Genomic DNA, 23,667 nt, shown 5'->3' on the forward strand with positions numbered 1-23,667 from the left:
AGTATCCCAGTGTTGTGGAGTTATCCAAAATGCAGAGAGATGTTAGTCTTGATGTTTTTGTTTGTCTGCCCCTGAAAGATCCTGAATCAGCACCTTCAGGGAATTAGTTAGAGTGGAGTCAGAACAGAGGGGGAGAGAGAGTGGGATGGTGCTTTCAATTTTGTGGAATAACAAAAGAAAAGAATATTCCACAGAAAGTAAAATTCCTTGTTCAGAATTTCTACCTGCACTGACAGTGATGACCTTTATAATCTCTTTTTACAGAGTATTTGAAGATCTGAAGACGGAAGTTTCAAAATCAACAGATGAAGGCTGTTTGCCCAAAACATTGAGTCTCCTGCTCCTCAGATGCTGCCTGACCTGCTGTGCTTTTCCAGCACTGCACTTTTCAAATCTGACTATCCAGTGTCTGCAGTCCTCACTTCGACAGTCACTCAGTCCATCGGGACTGCAACAGTTTTCAACTATGATTCTGTGAGAAGGAGCAAAGCTTTTTGGTTTCTGTTTGAGTACATTTTCAGCATCATGGGACTGGATGAGAGACCCTACCATTGCAGTGCACTGAGTGTGGAGCCTGAAGCAGTTATATGGCCTGGAAAGAGGAATTCACGCTGGGGATAGGCTCTGCACACGTGTGTGTGTGGCTGAAGCTCCGGCCATGGAGAAACCAGAGGAATCCCGCCGTGTGGAGAAACCGTGGAAGTGTGGCGATTGCGGGAAAGGCTCCCATTTCCCGTCTGCCCTGGATACTCATCGGCACAGCCAGACTGGGGAGAGGCCATTCCCCTGCCCTGACTGTGGGAAGGGCTTCAGCAATTCCACCAACCTCCACACCCACCAGCGGGTCCACATGGGGGAGAGGCCTTTCAGCTGCCACGAGTGTGGGAAGGCCTTTTCCCAGGCCTCCAACCTCCAGACCCATCGGCGTGTCCACATGGGGGAGAGGCCCTTCAGCTGCCCCGAGTGTGGGAAGGCCTTCAGCAATTCCTCCCACCTGCTGAGGCACCAGCGAGTCCACACGGGGGAGAGGCCCTTCAGCTGCCCCAGTGTGGGAAGGCCTTCAGCAATTCTTCCCACCTGCGGAGCCACCAGTGGGTCCACACGGGGGAGAGGCCCTTCAGCTGCCCCGAGTGTGGGAAGGCCTTCAGCAATTCTTCCCACCTGCGGAGCCACCAGTGGGTCCACACCGGGGAGAAGCTCTTCAGCTGCCCTGAGTGTGGAAAGGCCTTCAGCAATTCTTCCCACCTGCTGAGGCACCAGTGGGTCCACACCGGGGAGAAGCCCTTCAGCTGTCCTGAGTGCGGGAAGGCCTTTAGTAATTCCTCCGCCCTGCTGAGGCACCAGCAGGTCCATACGGGGGAGAGGCCCTTCAGCTGCCCTGAGTGCAGGAAGGCCTTCACCAATTCTTCTAACCTGTTAAGCCACCAGCAGGTCCACACTGGGAAGAGGCTGTTCCCTTGCACAGAGTGTGGGAAGGCCTTCAGGTATTCTTCTCACTTACTGACCCACTGGCGGGTCCACACCGGGGAGAGGCCCTTCAGCTGCCCCGAGTGTGGGAAGGCCTTCAGGCATTCCACCAACCTGCTGACCCACTGCGGGTCCACACAGGGGAGAGGCCGTTCCCTTGCCACGAGTGTGGGAAGGCCTTCAGCAATTCCTCTAACCTGCTGAGGCACCAGCGGGTCCACACGGGGGAGAGGCCCTTCAGCTGCCCCAAGTGCAGGAGGGCCTTCACCCGCTCCTCGTACCTGCTGAAGCACCAGCGAGTTCATGAGCCATCGCAGGGGGATTGAAGGAATGATGGCCGAGTGCCGTTACCAACTGGACTATCAACTCAGTTCTGGGGACTCCTGAGTTCGAATCCCACCGTGACAGATGGTGGAATTGGAATTTGGTCAGAAATCTGGAGTTCAGAAACTAATGGTAAAACCATTGTCGGTGGGGTGGGGGTGGAAGAAGTCCCCGTTCTTTTTTACTGAAGGGAACTGTTGTTGTGGGAGAGGATTCACTCAGTCGTCCCAGCTGCATCCTTTACCCAGTCTGGCCTACACGTGACTCCTGACCCATAGCAGTATGATTGACTCTGCAATGCCCATCCAACTAACTTGGATAAAGGATACAGGTTGAAAATGCTGAGTGAGGCAATACTTTCTCCGGGTTAAGGCTGTACCAGGATCCAATTCCAAAGGAATAACTTGGTGGTGACCAATAATGAAGAAAGTGAGGGGTTGGAGGGAGTGTGTGCACTTTTGGCTGTGAGCTGTTTTTAAAACATTGCTACTTTTTTTGATGCCTTTCTGCTGGGAGATTCTGAAGCTGTAACAAAGTTGGGTCGCAGTAAAGATTACCTGAACTTCACGCCGAGCTCAGACTCTCATTGAGAGCTTTGAATTGCAACAGGTTTTTGTTTTAAAACTGCTCATTTCTTACAGGTGAAAGTGAGAACTGCTGATCAGAATCAAGATTAGAGTGGTGCTGGCAATGCACAGCAGGTCAGGCAGCATCCAAGGAGCAGGAAAATCAACATTTTTCGGGCAATGTTGATTTTCCTGCTCCTCGGTTGCTGCCTGACCTGTTGTGCTAATTTTTGACAGCCTCCTGTACTATGTTTCCAATGTTGTGTATCGGTTGCAGCAGTGAATGAGTAGCCAGTATTGTTAGAAATTGTGAATTTTTTAGGATGACATCATCCCATTGTCATTGTACAGTTTCCTGGCAGCACTGGGAGGTGTGGACTGTGTCCACTGGAAACGATGTGGAGGTGCCGGTGTTGGACTGGGGTGGATAAAGTTAAAAATCACACAACACCAGGTTATCTTCCTTCTGGTTTATTTGGAAGCACTGGCTTTTGGAGTGCTGCTCCTTCATCAGCTAGCTGTGGAGCAGAATCATAAGACACTGAATTTATAGAAAAAGCTGACGGTGTCATGCAACTGATGAGGTATTGAACAAATCTAGATTGCAGATTAGTCTTTCATCTTTTACCATGGGTTGCAGGTTTCAGTTCATTAATATGTAAACCCTAGAATTACTTTTAATTCACCTTCTCGAGATGGTTTAAGGTTTTATAAAAATAGGTGATATCTCAGCTCAGATACTGCATAAAAGGTGTGAGGTTCAAGTCTGTATCCCAATCTTGAATCAGATTGGTTCTATTCACCAAAGTAGGAATTTATAAAATATTACATGCAGTTTGTGTTCTTTTTGAGCAAAAATGAATATATCTGCTAATATAATTCTGCAAATGCAAATTCACCCCATTGACTTATGTGTGACTGTGTGCGCGCATGCGAGTTTGTGCATATATGCTAATGAAGTGTGTGTGTGAGATGGAGTATAAGCCTGTGATATGGTGTGAGTGTTAGGGTGTGTATGTCTGAGAGAGTGACAGATCAAGGCAAGGGGTTGCATTTTGCTAAAACAAGGAAGGGCAGGACTTATACAGTTAATGGTAGGGCCCTGCATCGTGTTCCAGAACAGATTCATGGGGGGAGGCGGTGTGGAGGGGTTCTGGTACATAAAAGCTAAAAATCTCTCAACACCAGGTTATCGTTCAACTGGTTTATTTGGAGGCACAAGCTTTCGGAGCGCTGCTCCTTCATGGGGTGTTTGTGGAGCAGGATCATAAGACACAACTACCTGATGAAGGAGCAGCGCTCCAAAAGCTAATGCTTGCAAATGAGCCTGTTGGAGTATCACCTGGTATGGTGTGAATTTTAACTTCGTACACCCCAGTCCAACACCGGCATCTCCAAATCGAGGACATAGTTCTTTGAAAGTTGCATCATTGGTAGACAGGGTGGTGAAGGAGGCGTTTAGCACACTTTCCTTCATTGTTCACACCGTTCAGTGCAGGAGGTGGGACATCACGTTGAGGTTGAACAGCATATTGGTGAGACCACGTGTAGAGTACTGAGTACATTTCTGGTCGCCCTATCGACGACCACAAGTTGATGGGTGACCTTATTTCGATTTATAAAGTCATGGGACTTGTAGGAAAAGTAAATATCACAGGGGGAAAAAATTATGCATCTCCCCTTTTTTACTTCTCTTGGCATTTGGACACTTCAATTCTTTCGGTAACAACCTCCTCGCCAGAGAGCATACTGCGCGTGCTCGTCGGCGTCAGGATGAAATTGCGCATGCTCCTCACTGCACGCAAGGCGCGGCTCGCGACTTTCTTTTGGTGGGCCAATCAGGAGCGCTGGAGGACCGGAAGGTGACTAGTCCTCCTGCCAATCAGAGCCTTCCTATTGTCTGAATCCAGAAGCTGGAACACGAGTTTCGGAAGTTGCTGCTCTCTCTCTGAATGAAGATTGAGTTTGTTCCAGACTCCCCTCTGACTTCTGCTAATCTGATCGGTTTACCACATCTGTCTGTGGCGTGCAACCCCCCCCCCCCAACCGATAGCTGGGTCTTTTTACTTTTGCTGATGCAACACAGGGTCTTATTTGGTTATCTTGTTCATACTAACTCCCTATATGCGTGACCATTGCTACGGTCATGTTAATACATCTGCTTCGATCTGTCGACCATCTCCTTTAATTAGTTATTTCTTGGAATATACCCTCACGATTCTGCCTTGCGATTTTTGCAGAAGCAAGATGCAGCTGCTTGTAACTGCTTGCAAGCATATCTAGCTTAACATATCCCCCCAGCACAGACGAGTTGGGGCAGAAGGGCTGTTTCTGTGCTGTAATACTGGAATTGTGTTTGGTGAATGCAGAAGTGTGGTTGGACTTTCAGAGCAGCTTTCCAAGATATTGTGCCCTTACTGGGAGCAAAAGAAGTTACAATGAAGTCTTTCGTTTGTGAGACAGCAACCGAGTGAGTGAGTACATCTGGGAGTTTGGTGGAAAGTGGGAATTCGATGGAAAGTGGGAATTAATTGCACTGTGGGGATGAACCCTACCCTACCCTACCCTACCCAACCCAGTCATTTCTGCTTGTGGATTCGACCAAGCCTCAAGTTGATGGGAGTAGATTTAGGACAGAGATGAGGAGGAACTGCTTTTCCCAGAGAGTAGTCAATCTATGGAATTCTCTGCCCAAGGAAGAAGTAGAGGCATCTTCATTAAGTATATTCAAAACACAGTTGGATGGGTATTTGCATGGTGTGGGAATTAAGGGTAGTTGGGACAATGCAGAGAGGAGGATCTCAGACGATGGATATATCAGCCATGATCATAATGAATGGTGGAGTAGGTTCGATGGGCCAAATGGCCAATTCCTACTTCTTTTACTATGAAACTATAACCCTGCCTTTCCCATGGCTAACCAACCTAACCTGCACATCCCTGCGCACTATGGGCAATTTAGCATGGCCAATCCAAATCAAGGCCAGTGAGCAATGTAGTGATGTGGAAAATGAACATCAGAGAATGATAGAAAGGGACAAGGTGAGTAAATGTACCAGCAATCAAAACTGGATCTGAAGATCACAAAACTTGAAACTAAAAACGATGTTTCTGAAAGTGTGGTGCATTGTAACAAAATTGACTGCACACATTGAAGAGAATAATTATGATCTGAGACTCCTTACAGAGGCATGGCTTCAGGATGACAAGGATTGGATCCTGAATATCGAGGTGATAGTCAAATGGGAAGCTAGGTGAAGGTAGAGGGTTGACGCTGCTCATCAAAGCACTGATCACAGGGAAGTCTGGTGTCAGCTCAGATTTCAGGTCCTGATTTCTCTGTCCTCTGATGTCCCTGTACCCACAGAGTAAGATATTGTTCTGTTCTGGTCTGCTGGACTTCTGCTGAAACTTTGACCCCCCACCCCTACACCTTCTGGAACAATAAAACATTCAGTCAATCAAGACCCAAGCCACAATCCCCCAGCCTGTCAACCATCCAGACAGAGTGTAGTCCTAGCCGGAAATCAAACAAGCAAAACAGAACAAAATTAGAAATAAATAAATGCTTGTGCTTAATGTTTGTTCATGAAGAAGTAAACCAGTACTAGGGCTCTCCCACGATTCTTACAGTGCCCAACTTGAGTCATTCTCTCTCCCTAACATCTAACTATTCATACCCAGCTATGATTTACAACAATATTTACACCAACAGAATTAAAGCATCTGTTATCAAGTAGACATCGGGATATACAGCACGAAATAGACTTTTCTCTGCTTCATTCTCACACACACACACACACACACACACACACACACACACACATCCATGGGGGTGAATTTGTACTTGCAGAATTAGTTTTGCAGAGACATTCTATTTTTCTCAAAAAATGCACAACCTGCAGGCTGTTCAATCCATGTAATATTTTGTAAATTCCACTTTGGAAATAGAACCAGTCTGACTCAAGATTGTGATACAGACAGACCCTGATTTCACACCTTTAATGCATTCTCAGTGCTGAGATGTCACCTTTTCTTATGAAACTTATCCCAAGAAAATGTCTTTCAGGAATTTCTGTGATTTAGAAATGAATGATACGAGCAGCCCATACTAAAAGATGAAGGACTTAACAATCCAGGGTTTTTCAATATATCATTTCAGTGCACTGTAATGTTTTTCCATCCATTCTGTGCCTTATGATTTTATTCTCCACAATCACCTGATGAAGGAGCCATACTCCGAGTGCTAGTCACAGATGTACAGCACGGAAACAAACTCTTCGGTCTATGCCGACCAGATGCCAGTATGTCGCACCTTATGTCTCTGAATCTTTCCTATTCATATCCCCATCCAGATGCATTTTAAATGTAATTGTACCAGCCCCCACCACGTAATCTGACAGTTCATTCCATATACATACCACCCTCTGTGCGAAAGGATTGCCCCTTAGGACCCTCAGAAATCTTTCCCCTCTCACCCTACACCTCGGCCCTCCAGTTCTGGTCTCGGTGCCTTGCCCCCACGACAAGGGGAAACGACATACAAAAGTTGAGCAGCCAGACAAAATGCTAAAGGAATAAAATATCGTGCCGCAGGGAAAAAAAAATTGTGGCTCTATCTTTTTTCCGCTGTTGGCATTTGGACACTTAAAATCTGTCAGAAACACCAACATCCCCATAGAGCATACTGCGCATGTTTGCCAGTGTCAGCAACCCAGTGCGCATGCTGACCAGTGTCCGCAAAACACTGAGCATGCTCATCGCTGTACGCAAAAAAGGCGCGAAACCTTCTTTTGATTGACCAATAGGCAACATTGGAAGACTGGAAGGAGACTGGTCCTCCTGCCAATCAGAGCCAGCACATTGTCTGAATGCGGAAGTCGGACCATGAGCTTCTCAAGCTGTGACTCCTAATACTCTCTCTCTCTGAATAAAGATAGAGCTTTACCCAGACTGCGAATTCCTTCCTCTGTCCCAGATATGTGAGTACGGCACTCTCTTGCTCCCATTCCATTTCTTTTTCATTCTGGGGTTCGTTGTTGACTTGCAGCAACTTAAAGAAAAGAGTGAATCCGGAAGGGGACAGACTCTGGAAATGCTGGTCCAGGTCTGTGTCTCAATTTGCAAAATAGATAGGCAGGAAGTGGAGAAGTCGACGTTTCGGGTGTAACCCATCCTCGGGGCTGGGGCTGGCTGGAGAAGCTGCAGATAAAGTGGGTGGGAGTGAAGCGGGGATAGGTTAAGACAGGTAGAGGGTACGATCTGGTTGCTGGCAGAGAACAAGGAGAGAGGTTTTTTTGAAATTGAAAAACTCAACGTTGAGTCCTTCGGGCTGTAGGCTGCCTGGAAGATGAGGTGTGGTCCCTCCAATTTGCAGTTAGGTTCGTTGTGGCAATGGAGGAGGCCAAAGATGGTCATGTCAGAAAGGGGAATTGTTATGGATGGTGACTGGGAGGTCTGGTCGGCTCTGTGGACCCAGCTGTGATGCTCAGTGAACCATTCCCCAAGTTTACGCTCGCTCTCCCCGATATAGAGAGGACCACAATCGGCAAACACAGGGCAAATGCAGTACCACAATATGAAGTTATAGCCTCGGCTGTGGCAAAGAAAAACAGAAAGGAGGTGCATTGTTTAAATGGAGATGTATTTGGATGTGGAATTGAATTCACAACTGGGGTGTCTTCCTACAGTTAAGCGTGTCATTGAATATATTCATGGTTGAGTTATCTGATTTTTGAACAAAGAAGTGGATGTTTGTGGGGGAAGGCAAGAACATGGTTTTAAGACCAGTACAGAACAGTTCCAGAGTCATACAGCACAGAAAGAGCCTTTAGTCCAACTAGTCATAGAGATATACAGCATGGAAACAGACCCTTTGGTCCAACTCATCCATGCCGCCCAGACATCCCAACCCAATCTGGTCCCACCAGTCAGCACATGGCCCGTATCCCTCGAAACCCTTCCCATTCATTTACCAGTCCAGATGCTTTTTAAATATTGCAATTGTACTAACCTCCACCACTTCCTCTGGCAGCTCATTCCAAACATGTACCACCCTCTGTGTGAAAACATTGCCCCTCAGATCTCTTTTGTATCTTTCCCCTCTCACCCTAAACCTATGCCCTCTGGTTCTGGACCCTGACCACCCCACCGCAGGGAAAAGACCACGGCTATTTATCCATGCCCTTCATGATTTTGTAAACCTCTATAAGGTTACGCCTTAGCCTCCAACGCTCCAGGGAAAACAGACCTAGCCTCCCTATAGATCAAATCCTCCATCCCGGGCAACATCCTTGTAAATTTTTCTGAACCCTTTCAAGTTTCATAACGTCTTACCGATAGTAAGGAAACCAGAATTGCACACAATATTCCAAATGTGGCCTAACCAATGTCCTGTACAGCTACAACATAACTTCCCAAATCCTATACTCAGAGAATTGGGAAAGTTTTCAAAATCTACAAAGACAACTGGGAAAGAATGGAGGGACGAACCAAACCTTTGACGGTCAGCTTGGAGGCTCAAGGTCTCAGGACAGGGGGTGGGGATGACACATGCCAGCAAATGGGACTAGATTAATTTAGGATATCTGGTCAGTACAGTTGTGTTGGACAGAAGGGTCTGTTTCCGTGCTATATATCTCTATGACTCAGGCGTCAATGTTAATGCCTTGACATCTCATTTTGCTCCCACCTTCCCGGGGACATTAACCACTTTGTGTCTGGTTCTTCCTCAAGAGGCTGCGAGGCAGGTTCACCCTGAATTGACACTTTCTTTTTGCTTCCCAAAATCAGACCTGCTCACTCTCAGCAGTATCCCAGTGTTGTGAAAGATATTAGCTTTTCAGATGGAGGTATTCAAAGTTCAGAGAGATGGCAGTCTTGCTGTTTTTGCTTTTCTGCCCTGTAAGATCCTGAATCAGCACCTTCAGGAGAATTAGTTAGGGCCGAGTGAGGACAGAGGGGAGAGAGAGTGGGATGGTGCTTTCAATTTTGTGGAATAACAAAAGAAAAGAATATTGCACAGAAAATAGAATTGCTTGTTCAGAATTTCTACCCTGCACCGACAGTGATGACCTTTGTCATATCTTTTTTTACAGAGCACAGTAGCGCCTCGACGTACGAACGACCACGTTCATGTACAAATCGGTTTACGAACAGGATTGTACGTAAAACTTTGCTTCAACGTACGTACAAAATTCAAGGTACAAACGCAAAAAGCCCATGTGCGACCACGTGGTTTCATTATTCTGCTTTGCTACGCGCTTGTTGAACGCAAAAGCGCTCGGACCCCGCATGATCTCATTCAGTTCGTCTTTGGCGTGTGCGCTGTGAACAGCCGTCCAACCATTCTTACGCTTCCCAAACAATGGGAAAAGTTGATTCAGTTCACGAACTTTTTGGATTAAGTTCGTAAGTCGAGGCGCTACTGTATTTGAAAATCCGAGGACGGAAGTTTCAAAATCAACAGATGAAGGGCTTAAGTCCGTAACGTTGACTCACCTGCTGTGCTTTTCCAGCGCCACACTTTTCGATAATGACTCTTCAGTATCTGCAGTCCTCACTTTGACGTCAATGTCTGACGGTCACGCAATCCATCGGGACCGCAACGGTTTTCAACTATGATTCTGTGAGAAGGAGCAAAGCTTTTTGGTTCCTGTTTCAGTACGTTTTCAGCATCAGTGGGACTGTATGACAGACCCTACCATTGCAGTGCACTGAGTGTGGAGCCTAAAACAGCTATACGGCCTGGAAAGAGGAATTCACAGCAGGGAGTGGCTCCAAACTTTGGCCATGGAGAAACCCGAGGAATCCCACCTCTTGGAGAAACCGTGGAAGTGTGGTGACTGCGGGAAAGGCTTCCCTTTCCCATCTTCCCTGGAGATTCACCAGCGTAGTCACACCAGGCAGAAGCCGTTCACCTGCCCTGTCTGTGGGAAGGCCTTCAGACATTCCTCCACCCTGCTGACCCACCAGCGGATCCACACTGGGGAGAGGCCGTACAGCTGCCCTGAGTGCGGGAAGGCCTTTACCCAGGTCTCTGGACTGATAAACCACCAGTGGGTCCACACGGGGGAGAGGCCCTTCAGCTGCCCAGAGTGCAGGAAGGCCTTCAGCAATTCCTCCTCTCTGCTGAGGCACCAGCGCGTCCACACAGGGGAGAGACCCTTCAACTGCCCCGAGTGCAGGAAAGCCTTCAGCAATTCCTCCGCCCTGCTCAGGCACCAGCGGGTCCACACTGGGGAGAGGCCCTTCAGCTGCACTGAGTGCGGGAAGACTTTCAGCAATTCCTCCACCCTGCTGACTCACTGGCGGGTCCACACAGGGGAAAGACCCTTCAGCTGTCCCACGTGCGGGAAGGCCTTCAGCAATTCTTCCGACAGGCTGACCCACCAGCGGGTCCACACTGGCGAGAGGCCATTCCCCTGCCCCGAGTGTGGGAAGGCCTTCACCCGCTCCTCCCACCTCCGGAGGCACCAGCGAGTTCATGTACCATCGCAGGGGGATTGAAGGAGCGACGGCTGAGTGCCATTATCGATTGGACTATCAACCCAGTTCCAGGGGCTCCCGGGTTTGAATCCCGCCGCGGCAGATGGCTCTATACAGGGTATGGGTTGAAATTGCTGAGTGAGGCAATACTTCCTCCGGGTTACGGCTGTACCAAGATCCAATTAGAAAGGGACATCTCTGTGCTGACCAATAGTAAAGACAGTGAGGTTGGGTGGGGGTATAGGCGTGAGTGGGTGTGCCTTGACCTTGAGCTGTTTAAAAAGCAGCTACTTTTTCTCTGCCTTTTTGCTGAGGGGGATTTGAAGCTTTCACAAAAGTTGGGTCACAATAAAGGTGAAGTGAACTTAACGCTGAGCTCAGACTCTCATTGAAGGCTTTGAGCTCCGAGTGGTTTGTGTTTTAAAGCTACTCATTTCTTTCAGCCTCCTGCACTAAGCTTCCAATGTCGCTTATCAGTTGGATCAGTGAATGAGCAGCCAGTATCGTTAGAAATTGTAAATGTTTCAGGAGTGCAGAATGTGAGAATTCTATTCGAGAGGGTTCAGTAAAGATTTACCAGGATGTTGCCAAGACTGGAGGGTTTGAGTTATAAGGAGAGGCTGGGACTTTGGTAACAGTTGTGGGACTGGTAACAGTTCTTATTTTGTGATCTATTTCTCCTCTGCACAGGCACAGGTGAACAGTTTGTTTTTTGTGCTTTGTGCGAGATCAGGCTAGCAGCTTTTAAATCCTTATGTTAAGCAGTTGAAGTAAATTGTCGATCAGCAATTGTATTCCGAGAGTGATAACTCCAGCTCTGGTAACCCTGTTGCATCAACAGAGAGAGGGAGAGGATGTCACATCTAAAGAGCAGACAGAAAAGTTATTTCGCTTTTTGAGTCAGTTTCTCACTCAGATGAGACGAGGAGTAAAAAGTGAGGTCTGCAGATGCTGGAGATCAGAGCTGAAAATGTGTTGCTGGTTAAAGCGCAGAAGGTCAGGAAGCATCAAAGGAACAGGAAGAAGGGCTTGTGCCCGAAACGTCGAATTTCCTGTTCCTTGGATGCTGCCTGACCTGCTGCGCTTTAACCAGCAACACATTTTCAGCAGATGAGACTGGATACTGCTTTTAATGGATCATAATTAAATGCTATAATGGAACACTTTAAATTCAAGGAATTTTGAAAGGGCAAACGAACAGTAGCTTTGAACAGTGATGTTCTTCCATTTCTAACCTTGGGTGACCCATATGAAGCATTTTTACTGAGAGCTCCATAATCATGTTCTTGCTGGATTTTTTTCAGGGCAAACAATTTCTGGTGGGAGAAATTCTGTATCCTGGGAAGGCAGGGAAATTAGAAAAAAAAAGCTGTTAAAAGCATTTGAACTGTGGGCCCACGAGCTCTCGTGGGAGCAGTGCATTTGCCAAAGACATTTCGGAGGAATTCTGTCTAACTGTTGGACTGAAAGTAGTTTCCCCACTGAACGTTAAATAGACATTGAGAACATTACGCATTATAGTGTGTTCCTGAGGACCGGAGGAAGATTGAATTTGCCAATGTGAACCACACTTTGCAGAGAGGAAATTTCTCCGGATGGAATAGGTTGATGGAAGTCAATAATTAGCACAGCCAATCCACCCTAACCTCTACATCCTAATCTATAAATTACCTTCTCAAAAATGTCATTTAAATGTAGAGCTTTTCTGTAAGGAAAATGTCAGTCTGACTCCACAGTAGGGAGATCAGAACTGAATGTAGTATTCCAAAATTGGCTTAACCAACATCCTGGACAGCCACAACATGACCTCCCAACTCATCTACTTAATGCTCTGACCAATAAAGGCCATCCTACCAAATGCCTGGTTCACTGTTTCATGTACTTACCCCCACACTCGTGGCCCCTCAACTATTCCAGAATCTTCCACAGGCCTGTCGGACGCCATTACACATGTGGCCTCCACAGCGCCCGCGGCACCAAAGGCCGCCGCCGACCGTGACGTCACTTCCGCCCCCACCGACCTCGGAGCCCCCGCGATCGCCGCCCCAACAACTGCCCCGGTGACCACCACACACACAACCGCTTCCACGATCGCCGACGGACCCGCGACCCACGCGGCCACCGGGAATGACCACCACTCCTCCGTCGCCGCAACCATTTCCGCCCCTCCGGTTGCCGTCGGCGCAGCCACTTCCGCCCCCACTGACATCACTCACCTGCAGGAGCACAAATCCTCAGGTCTCCCCGCCCCCACGCCGTCTTTCGTCACTACGCATAACCCCGCCCCCACGCCGTCTCCCGTCGCTTCATGTAACCCCGCCCCCACGCTTATTTCCGTCACGACGCATGACCTCGCCCCCACGTCGAGCAACGTCACCACGTCTAACTCCGCCCCTAACCCCGCCCCCAGCTCCAGCTCCAGCCCCAGCTCCAGGTCCTAGCTCCCAGCCTTGCCGGATTTTCACCATCCCTCCAGATCTCCCCCTCTCTGAGGATGAAAGATCAGTCCTCAGCAGGGGCCTCACCTTCATTCCCCTACGCCCTCGGATTAATGAGTTCAACACGCGGCGAGATATTGAACAATTCTTCCGCCGCCTTCGCCTCCGTGCCTACTTTCACAACCAAGACTCCCGTCCACCCTCTGACGACCCCTTCTCCCGCCTCCAACACACTCCATCCACCTGGACACCCCGTGCTGGCCTCCTACCCGCCCTCGACCTCTTTATAGCCAACTGCCGCCGTGACATCAACCGACTCAACCTGTCCACCCCTCTCACCCACTCCAACCTCTCACCCTCAGAACGTGCAGCCCTCCACTCCAATCCCAACCTCACCATCAAACCCGCAGACAAGGGAGGCGCGGTGGTAGTTTGGCGCACTGACCTGTACACCGCTGAAGCCAAACGCCAGCTCGCGGACGCCTCCTCTTATCGCCCCCTTGACCACGACCCCACCTCCCACCACCAAACCATCATCTCCCAGACCATCCAGGACCTCATCACCTCAGGGGATCTCCAACCTCATAGTCCCACAACCCCGCACCGCCCGTTTCTACCTCCTGCCCAAAATCCACAAACCTGCCTGCCCCGGCCGACCCATTGTCTCAGCCTGCTCCTGCCCCACCGAACTCATCTCCCAATACCTCGACACGGTCCTGTCCCCTTTAGTCCAAGAACTCCCCACCTACGTTCGGGACACCACCCACGCCCTCCACCTCCTCCAGGATTTTCGCTTCCCCGGTCCCCAACGCCTTATTTTCACTATGGACATCCAGTCCCTGTACACCTCCATCCCCCATCACGAAGGACTCAAAGCCCTCCGCTTCTTCCTTTCCCGCCGCACCAACCAGTACCCTTCCACTGACACCCTCCTTCGACTGACTGAACTGGTCCTCACCCTGAATAACTTCTCTTTTCAATCCTCCCACTTCCTCCAAACTAAAGGAGTTGCCATGGGCACCCGCATGGGCCCCAGCTATGCCTGCCTCTTCGTAGGATATGTGGAACAGTCCATCTTCCGCAACTACACTGGCACCACCCCCCACCTTTTCCTCCGCTACATCGATGACTGTATCGGCGCTGCCTCGTGCTCCCACGAGGAGGTTGAACAGTTCATCAACTTTACTAACACCTTCCATCCCGACCTGAAATTCACCTGGACTGTCTCAGACTCCTCCCTCCCCTTCCTAGACCTTTCCATTTCTATCTCGGGCGACCGACTCAACACAGACATCTATTATAAACCGACTGACTCCCACAGCTACCTGGACTACACCTCCTCCCACCCTGCCCCCTGTAAAAACGCCATCCCATATTCCCAATTCCTTCGTCTCCGCCGCATCTGCTCCCAGGAGAACCAATTCCAACACCGCACAGCCCAGATGGCCTCCTTCTTCAAGGACCGCAGATTCCCCCAGACGTGATCGACGATGCCCTCCACCGCATCTCCTCCACTTCCCGCTCCTCCGCCCTTGAGCCCCGCTCCTCCAACCGCCACCAAGACAGAACCCCACTGGTTCTCACCTACCACCCCACCAACCTGCGCATACAACGTATCATCCGCCGCCATTTCCGCCACCTCCAAACGGACCCCACCACCAAGGATATATTTCCCTCCCCTCCCCTATCAGCGTTCCGCAAGGACCACTCCCTTCGTGACTCCCTTGTCAGATCCACACCCCCCACCAACCCAACCTCCACCCCCGGCACCTTCCCCTGCAACCGCAGGAAATGTAAAACTTGCACCCACACCTACACACTCACTTCCCTCCAAGGCCCCAAGGGATCCTTCCATATCCGCCACAAGTTCACCTGTACCTCCACACACATCATCTATTGCATCCGCTGCACCCGATGTGGCCTCCTCTATATTGGTGAGACAGGCCGCTTACTTGCGGAACGCTTCAGAGAACACCTCTGGGCCGCCCGAACCAACCAACCCAATCACCCCGTGGCTCAACACTTTAACTCCCCCTCCCACTCCACCGAGGACATGCAGGTCCTTGGACTCCTCCACCGGCAGAACACAACTACACGACGGCTGGAGGAGGAGCGCCTCATCTTCCGCCTGGGAACCCTCCAACCACAAGGTATGAATTCAGATTTCTCCAGCTTCCTCATTTCCCCTCCCCCCACCTTGTCTCAGTCGGTTCCCTCAACTCAGCACCGCCCTCCTAACCTGCAATCCTCTTCCTGACCTCTCCGCCCCCACCCCACTCCGGCCTATCACCCTCACCTTGACCTCCTTCCACCTATCCCACCTCCATCGCCCCTCCCCCTAGTCCCTCCTCCCTACCTTTTATCTCAGCCTGCTTGGCTCTCTCTCTCTTATTCCTGATGAAGGGCTTATGCTCGAAACGTCGAATTCTCTATTCCTGAGATGCTGCCTAACCTGCTGTGCTTTGACCAGCAACACATTTGCAACTATGGAGCCTGCACTCCAAGGTCTCTTTGTTTTGCAACACTCCCCTTAACGGTGTCAGTCCTGCCTGGATTGCTTGACCAAAATGCAACAACTCACTTTTCTCAAAATTAAATTCCATCTACCACATTTTGGCCCATCCGATCAATTCTAATTTATAGCAAACTCACTTTTCTCTCATTCCCTAGAAGCTGAAAGTCTCCATCCCACACACTCTCCCTCCATTCTCACTTGGCTGACTCTAATCCCTGCTGTACCTCATCCTGAAGGATCTGGTTCATGCTGATTAATAGGGCCACACTCGGGGGAGGATCTAATTGAAACATATATAATCCTGAACAGCCTGGACAGAGTGGACATTGCAAAGATGTTTCCATTGGTAGGACAGACTCAGACCAGAGGGCACAGCCTTAGAGTGAAGGGAAAACCTTTTAGAAAGGAGAAACTTCTTCAGCCAGAGAGCGGTGAATCTGTGGAATCTATTTCCATAGAAGGCTGTGGAGGCCAGGTCACTGGGGATATTTAAAACTGAGACAGTTGGGTTCTTGAGTATCAAGGGGATCGAGGGTTACGGGGAGAATGGGGTTGAGAAATCTAGCAGCCAAAATTGAATGGGGTGATTAGATCTGATGGGCTGAATGGCCTAATTTCTGCTCCTCTGACTTAGGGCCTCTTGCTCTTCTGGACACAGAGTGAGAGAGTTGGGAGCAAGACCAGGCCATTCGGTCTTTCAAGTCTGCACCAGCATTGAACAATTCATAACTGGATATGAATATACCTACAGCTGGGTGAATAGGCAGGGACTTTTTCACTGGAACACATGAGGTTGACAGGTGACCTTAAAAGAGGTTCATAAAATCATGAGGAGGGTAGATGAGGTGAACCGCAGGTGTCCTTTCCCTAGGATGGGGGTTTCAAGATTAGGGAGCAAATGAGGAAGGTGAGTGGAGAAAGATTTTCAAAAGACTGGAATAGCGCCTTTTTTTTGAGAGTAGTTTGTGTGTGGAATCAATGTCCAGACACGGTGGTGGATGTAGGTACAGTAACAAGGTTTAAAAGACATTTGGATAAGTACGTGAATAGGAAAGGTTCAGAGGGATATGGGCCAAATACACACAGGTGGGACTAGTTTAGTTTGTGAACACAGTCAGCACGGTTTAGTTGGACTGAAGGGTCTGTTTCTGTGTTGACTGACTCTGGAACTGTTCTAAACTGGGCTTAAAACCATTTTCTTGCCTTCCTCCATAAACATCCACTTCTTTCTTGTTCAAAAATCAGATTAACTCAACCTTGAATTTATTCAATGACCCCCTAACTGCAGGATGACATCCCTATTTCTGAACTCCATTCCTCTTGCTAATACACCATTTGCCTTGCTCATTGCCTGCTGCACCTGTCTGACAACTGGCACAGAAGGACGCTGATGCCCCTCTGAACATCCACGCATCATTCCTGATGAAGGGCTCATACCTGAAACTTTGACTGTCCTACTGCTCGGATGCTGCTTGACCTGCTGTGCTTTCTTTGCCAGACTTTCCGACTCTGATCTCCAGTTCTCACTTTCTTCACATCCCAATACATCACCATTTAAACAACACACCTTTCTGCTTTTTTTTCCCACAGCAAAGGCTATCACTTCATATGATGGTACTGCACTTGCCACGTGTTTGCCAACTGTGGTCTTCTCCACATTGGAGAGACCAAGTGTAAACTTGGGAAATGGTTCGCTGAGCATCACAGCCGGGTCTGTAGCGGCCGACCGGACTTTCCAGTCACCATCCCTTTCTGACATGAGTGCTCCAATTTCAAATAACCTCCCTTCCCATCCCCCAACTCCTGTCCCAGCTCCTCCCCCTCCCTGCCAACCAGATTCCTTCCTCCCATTGATCAACCAGGTCTTATCCTCTACCTGTCTTCACCTATCCCCACTACACTATCCTGTCCCCAGCATCCCCTTGTTCTGCAGCTCCCCCTACACCCACGCCCCGTCCTGAAGGGGTACACCCGAAACGTCGACTTCTCCACTTCCTGATGCTGCCTGGCTTGCTATATTCTTCCAGCCTCCTGCCTGTTTATTTTGCCAATTGAGACACAGATCTGGACCAACTTTTCCAGAGTCCGACACCTGCCTGGATTCACTCCCTTTCCTTTCAGTTGCTACAAGTCAATAATTTATAGAATCCCTGCAGTGTGGGAAGAGGCCTTTCGGACCAACCAACTCTCCGAAGAGCAACCCATTCCCCTATTACTCTACATTTACCCCTGAGTAATGCACCTAACCTACACATCCAATTGGGCAATTCACCCAACCTGCACATCTTTGGATTGTGGGAGTAAAACCCACGGCCCATGAGCCCAGCATTAAAAATAAATGGAAAACGGCAGTGGCAAAAGAGAGCGCCGCACTCAGAAATTGGATAGAGGAGGGAAGTTGAAGTCCGGCGTGAAGGTGAATCTTCATTCAGAGGCAGAGAATCAGCAGCAGGTTCAGAAACTCATGGAGCACCTTTCGCATTCAGACATGGGGGGCTCTGATTGGCAGGAGGACCGGTCTTCTTCTGGTCCTCCTTGGCATTCTATTGGTTCGTCAAAAGTAGGTCGCGCGCCTTTTCGGCAGACAGCGAGAAGCATGTGCAGTGATTTGCTGACACCGGCAAATATGCGTTGTGCCTTACTGACACCGAGAAGCATGCACAGTATGCTCTGTGGAGATGCCGTTATGACTGACGTTTTTAAGCGTCCAAATGCAAATCAGAAAAAAAAAGGATAGAATCACATTTTTTCCTGTGGCTTAAGATTTTATTTCTTTTGCATTCTGTCTAGCTGTTCAACTTTTTTAATGCCTTTTCCCCAGGGTAGTGGGAGCGAGTCCAGAACTTGAGGGTATAGATTTAGGATGGGGGGAAAAGATTTATGAGGGAGCTAAGGGGCAACTCTTTCACACAGAGGGTGGTGTGTGTTTGGAATGAGCTGCCGGAGGAAGTGGTGGAGGCTGGTACAATTACAGCATTTAAAAGGCACCTGGATGGGCATATGAAAAGGAAGGGTTTAGAAGGATATGGGCCAAATGCTTACAAATGGGTCACGAGATTAAATTAGGATATCTAGTCAGCCTGGACTGAAAGTCTTCGTGTACGTGCTTTACAACTCTATTTCTACATAGTTGGAACCAATTTCACGAGACTAAGTATAGGCCATTCACCCCTTATAACTTGTCCTGAGCTGTAGCCTAACTGTGTAGACTTCAATGAAAGTTTCAGAAAGATTTCAGCAGCTCTTTTTTAAAAAAAAAGTATGTGCTTTCAGATGTTTCTGAATATGGTTAAAAATCGCAACACCAGGTTATAGTCCATGGGGGAATGGACGGGGGTGCAGTGGGGAATGGACAGGGGGCACTGAGGCTGTCAGGGGGAATGGACAGGGGGTGCTCTGGGTGGCAGAGGAAATGGATGGGGGACTTGTGGCTGGCGGGTTGAATGGATGGGGGTGGGAATGGACAGGGGGTGCTATGGGTGGCAGTGTGGGTTGGACAGCCGGTGCTGTGGATGGCGAGGGGGACTGGGCAGGGGGGGGGATTGGACAGGGATACTGTGGATGTGGGGGGGGGGTGGAATGGATTGGGGATACTGTGGCTGGTTGGAGGAATGGACAGGGGCTGACGTGGGTGATGGACAGAGCACGCGGTCCAGAGTGTGAGCAGAGACCGAAAGGGGGGACTGCAGAATGTGGGAAGATAGAGAGAATGGACAGGGGCAATTGGTGGAAAGAGAAAGGACAAGAAGCAGAAGGTGCTGGGGGAGGGAACAGATGGGCGGTGGGCGGGTGGGGGTGAGAGACAGAATCAATGGCGAGAGGATGGGGTGATGGACTGGACAGGGGTCAGAGGGTGGAGTGGCGAGAGAGATAGAATGGACATCCTTCATCCCCACAGTGCAACAAATTCCCAGTTTCCACCAAAATCCCAGATGAACTCACTTAGTTGCTTGCTGTCTCCCAAATATTTCATTGTAACTTCTTCCGGTCCCAGTAAGGGCAAAACATCTTTGAAAGCTGCTCTGAAAGTCCTGTCTTCACAACCACTCTTCTGCTTTCACCGAAGACAACGAGAGTCAGACACCACAGAAACCGACCCTTCTGCCCAACTCATCCATACAAACCATATATCCGAAATCAATCTATTCCCATTTGCCAGCATTTGGCCCATATCCCTCGAAATGCTGCCTCTTCATGTACCCATCCAGATGCTTGTTAAATATTATAATGGGTACCAGCCTCCACCACTTCCTCTGGCAGCTCATTCCATCCACGTACCACCCTCTGCGTGAAAAGGTTGCCCCTTAGGTCTCTTTTATATCTTTCCCCTCTCACCCTAAGCCACATCATTCCAGATGATGGGCTTGTGCCCAATACATCAATTTTCCTACTTCTTGGATGCTGCCTGACTTGCTGTGCTTTTCCAGTGCCACACCTTTTGACTCTGATCTCCAGCATTAGCAGTCCTCACTTTCTCCACTTCCCAATATATCACCATTTAAACAATACACCTCATTTCTGCTTTTTTTTTCACAGCAAAGACTATAACTTCACACTGTGGTACTGCACATGCCAGGTGTTTGAGGCACAGACTTGGACCAGCTTTTCCAGAGTCTGGCCTCTTTCTGGATTCACTCCCTTTCTTTTCAGTTGCTGCAAGTCAACAATTGGATCCCAGCATGAAAATAAAAGAAATAGAAAAGGGAGTGACAGAAGAGAGTGCTGTTGGACAGAGGAAGGAAATTACAGTCTTGGATGAATCTCAATCTTCATTCAAAGAGGGAGGAGCAGCAGCAGTTTCAGAAGCTCATGGGTCAAGATTGAAGCCGCACTGGAAAAGCACAGCAGGTCAGGCAGTATCCAAGGAGCAGGAAAATCGATGTCTCGGATTCAGACAATAGGGCTGCTCTGACTGGCAGGAGGACCAGACTCCTTCCGGTGTTCCAGTGCTCCTCGTTGGTCCGGGCTCTAATAGTATTCTTCCTATTATAGGGCGACCAGAGCTGTACTCAGTACTCCAAAAATAAATGGCCTCACCAACATCCTGTACAACCTCAATGGAGAACAAAAAATTTACAACCCAGGAACAGGCTCTTCAGCCCTCCAAGCCAAAGCTGATCCACTGATATCCATACCTCTCTCATACACACACGCTCTCTCTCAGACATACACATACACCACCCCCTCAAAACACTCACCCTCTCGTAGGCTCATACTCCATCACAATCTCACTTTATCAAGCAGGCACTCGTGCAAATACAGACTCTCCCACGCACAGTCTTATACACAAATTCACACACACACTTCCCTGATGAAGGGCCTTTCCCCGAAATGTCAATTTTCCTGCTCCTTGGATGCTGCCTGACTTGCAGCAGCTCCACACTCAATCCTAAGCCTATTACCCTCTAGTTCTGGACTGCCCCATCCAAAGGAAAATACCACATCTATTTACCCTATCCATGCCCCTCATGATGATATAAAAGTGTATAAGGTCACTCCTCAGACTCTGGCAAGCTACGGAAAACAGTCCCAACTTGAACTTCTGTCTCTCCTCACCCGGGTAACCAAGACACATACCTGAGGTTGCAAAGTCTGCGCCCTCCCTGGATTCACTCCAGTTGCTAGAAGTGAGCCTGCTCCGTTATTCATTAAGATCATGGCTGATCTATCCATCGTTTCATCTCCTCTTCCCTGCACTGTCACAAGGAACCCCTTAATTCCCCAACCAGGCCAAATCCCACCCAACTGTGTCTTGAATATACTTAATGAAGCTGCCTCTATTGCTTCCTTGGCCAAAGGATTCCTGAGATTTTGATGAAGGGCTTTTGCCCGAAACGTCAATTTTCCTGCTCTCCGGATGCTGCCTGACCTGCTGTACTTTTCCAGCACCACTCTAATCTAGACTATTCCATAGATTCACGACCCTCTGGGAAAAGCAGTTCCTCCTCATCTCTGTTTGAAAGCTACTCCCTCTAACCTTGAGGCCTAGTCTCACCCACCAGAAATTACTGGACAGGTTAGGGCTTCATCCCCACAGTGCAATGACATTGGGAAGAAGTTTCCATTGGTAGGAGAGACTAGGATCAGAGGACACAGCTTTAAGAATAAAGGGAAGACCTTTAGGAACAGAGATAAGCGACGTCTCCTTTTCTGTCGACAGCGAGGAGCATGGACAATGTACTGGTGACACCAGCGAGCAGGTGCGCTGTTGTTCACACCGAGGAGCAGACACAATGTGCTCTGTGGCGATGCTGGTGTTATTGACAGATGTTAAATGTTCAAATGCCAAGAGGAGAAATAAAAGGTAGAGCCACAGTTCTTTTTCCCCATGTGGCTCAACATTTTATAGCTTTTGTCTGGCTGCTCAACTTTTTTTTAAATGTCTTTTCCCCAGAGTAGGGGTGAGGTTCACAACTAGAGGGCATAGGTTTAGGGTGAGAGCAGAAAGATATTAAAGGTACCTAAGGGGCAACTTTTCCATGCAGAGGATGGTGCACGTATGGAATGAGCTGCGAGAGGAAGTAGTGGAGGTCGTATAATTACAGCATTTAAAAGGTATCTGGATGGGTATATAAATAGGAAGGGTTGAGAGGGATATGAACCAAGTGCTGACCAATGAGACTAGATTAATTTAGGTTATCTGGTTGGCATGGACAGGTTGGACCAAATGGGTGTGTTCATGTGCTGTACATCTTTATGATTCTAAATAATAAAAAAGTATATTTTTCCAAATACCAAACTATCTCCAAGTTAACAAGGCTTAGTGCACCACATACTTTGCTAACCATTCTCAACAGGTCCTGCCCCTTCAATAACTGAGGAACATATACATGCTGGTACATAGTATCCTTCACTAGTATTTACACACTACCCTCAACAATTGTACAAGTAACAGCAAAGGGCAAACAGCACAAGGATTAAAAAACACAGTGAGGGGTAAACAGCACAAGCGCCAGTAAAAGCCGATGGAAAGTGAGTGTAAAATGTGACTATGACAGGACAGGCCCCACATTCCTTCCCCTCCGTCCCCCCCACAACCTGCCTCACCTTTCACCTCCCGGGCCCAGTACCTTCCAGGTGGCCCCATAGTTGACACAGGGGCCGCCCCACGACCAGTAGAACTCCACCACCCAGGCGGCCGACCAGTTCCCAAGCAGGTCCTTAATCCCATCCGCCTCCAGAATGGTCACCGGCTCCTGCCTGCTGTACAGCCGGCCGGTGTGGCCGTGACACAGCAGCTGCACCAGGAAGGCGGCGGTGACCAGTGACGGGGGTCTGCCCCGGGCCGCACGGCGCCATTTTCCTAACGGCCGCCGCTTCCCCGCTCGAGCGACTTCTCCTCCCAACCGCCTTCACCCCCGCGTGACGTCTGCACGGGGGATGGGCGGGGCCGGGGGAGCCTCACCGTCACCAAGCAACAGCCACCTCGCGCTACAACTGCTCATTCACAAAAACAAACTCTCCTGTCTCGCTCTGCAGCTGCAGGGGGGGACACTGCCACGTTTCGAGGAGCCCTGTCTACATTGGGAAAGCTCACGGCTCCATTTAAACAGATATTCCGACATCTAATACAACGATGTTAACTTTCAACTGCGTTCAGGGAACATGTATTTTGCTCTGAGTAAGTCTATTGAGTTTAACTGCAGCATGGCTGTAGTTTTAAACTTGTTTGCTTTCCTGAACAGCTAGGTTTAAATGTTTTATTCATTAGAAGAACCAAAATTAGTGATAGTTCACATATCCACCCTGAAATGGGGTGGGTAACTGGATTGAGTGGGTAGGCGCCCTGCTAAGTTTAACTTTGGGGACAGCCTTTGAGCTGCATATGAACAAACTGCTTACATGTTGCACTTATCGACTGCTAAATATC

General features: G+C 49.0%; 1 pseudogene; it reads left to right on the top strand.

Moving 5' to 3' along the window:
* Positions 1 to 810: 810 nt before the first annotated feature.
* The window catches only part of LOC132807356 (zinc finger protein 91-like), a 47,769-nt pseudogene continuing 24,912 nt past the window's right edge, over positions 811 to 23,667 (top strand).

This window comes from Hemiscyllium ocellatum (genome assembly GCF_020745735.1).
Source record: "Hemiscyllium ocellatum isolate sHemOce1 chromosome 27 unlocalized genomic scaffold, sHemOce1.pat.X.cur. SUPER_27_unloc_15, whole genome shotgun sequence".
Taxonomy (NCBI): Eukaryota; Metazoa; Chordata; class Chondrichthyes; order Orectolobiformes; family Hemiscylliidae; genus Hemiscyllium; species Hemiscyllium ocellatum.